The following is a 1,769-nucleotide window of genomic DNA, read 5'->3' as shown; positions in this document are numbered from 1 at the left end:
GATTAAGCTGTCTCTGCTGTGTCATATTCACTAAATAAATCATAACTCGAGTTACAAAACTCGAAATTCATATCCGTAAAATTTCCCTGAATCTAGACTCATAAAGCTTCTTGCTAAATTTTTTTTTATAATTTTTGGTTCAGCAGATTAGTACAGTTTATTAGTTAAAGTTTCCCTGTTACACAGCTCGACTGGCCTGACCTCTGTCCACTACGAATTGAATTTCTCTCAGTACATAACTCAAACAACCCTGAAGTCTGTTGTATTTAAAACTAGTCTCAATAAGGAATTTAGGCATGTAAACTATATTTCTTAGTTTGCTTTGTACAATTTTTAATGATTTTTCAAAGTGGAAACAGGGGATCACGTATTCATCCTGAGCAAGTCAGTTACAATTGTAAATATCTCAAAATATAGAATTCCTTTGCTTGCCCTGCTTCTTTTATATGAAAGTAGACTCATTAAGCTTTAATTTCACATCTCATTCAACCTCTAATTATATTCCTCCTATTTTTGGTGATTTTTCAAAATCACGTCACTGCTGCCATCTAAAAACAGTTTTAATACTAATTTCACTCTTTCACACATTCTTTATGCTAACCTCATTTTATCGTATATATGTATATGCCACAATTCATTTTCACCACATTTCATTCACTATAAGTGTAGGTCCAAACCACAATGTCACCACAAAACCATCCCGTTGAACAATTCGGTTCAATCCTCGATATTTAACGGTTTGACACACACCCCACCATCATACTTCATTTAGTTCGGCTCTCTTGTACACATGGGGAACACTTAGTACCACTCATGCGACCTAGCCGATTTGTCTCAGAGCTCTCTTGTCTACATGGTGTCCTTCACTTGGAATCACGCATGCGACCTAGCTACATTTATCTTTCACGTAGCTCTCTTGTCTACATGGGATACATCTCGTATCACGCATGTGACCTAGCTACTACAGGGTGTCTCGTAGCTTTCTTGTACACATGATGTGCACTCAGCATCATACATGTGACCTAGCTACACTCCCTCTATTTCATTCGATCTCTCCGAATGTTCAACCGGGATCTCTCTCTCTGTATTTATTTCCATTCTTCCCATAGTCAATTTATATTTTAACATCAGCTAGTATATTTATATAATAGGCTGAAATATAAGAATGTACATGAAATTATTGTAATATTTACATACAACTTACCTTGGTGCAAAATATGGAAATTTTGCAATTTAGTCCAAAACTTTTTCTTTCCCCCGTTCGAGGTCAGTTCCGCGCCTTTCTTGATCTATAATAACACATTTAGCTCATTTAATACTCATACTATTTATTTCAATCCAAAAATCACATTGTAGAAAAATTACATTTTTGCCCCCTAACTTTTACAAAATTACAATTTTGCCCCTAGGCTCGGGAATTTAATTTCAGCCCTTATTCTTATGTTTTATGATATGCTGAACATTTTCTCTTCTACAACAACATCAAATTCCACTCTATCATATAGTTATGAACATTAGGTATTTTTACCGATTATCTGCTTTTACTCGCTTTCACTTAAAACCGAGTAGCACAAATTATTTAACACAATTTAAAACCTCATATTCTATCATAAAACATCAAAATACACAAATTTCACCTATGGGTATTTTTCCAAATATGAACCCTAGGTTAAATTATTACTAGCATAAGCTTAATCGAGCTTCCGGGATTCCAAAAACGTAAAGAACATTAAAAACGGGGCTTAGAATCACTTACTATGGAGCTTGAA

The sequence above is a fragment of the Gossypium arboreum genome, chromosome 11 (assembly GCF_025698485.1).
Source record: "Gossypium arboreum isolate Shixiya-1 chromosome 11, ASM2569848v2, whole genome shotgun sequence".
Classification (NCBI taxonomy): domain Eukaryota; kingdom Viridiplantae; phylum Streptophyta; class Magnoliopsida; order Malvales; family Malvaceae; genus Gossypium; species Gossypium arboreum.
Note: the sequence above shows the minus strand (reverse complement) of the source record.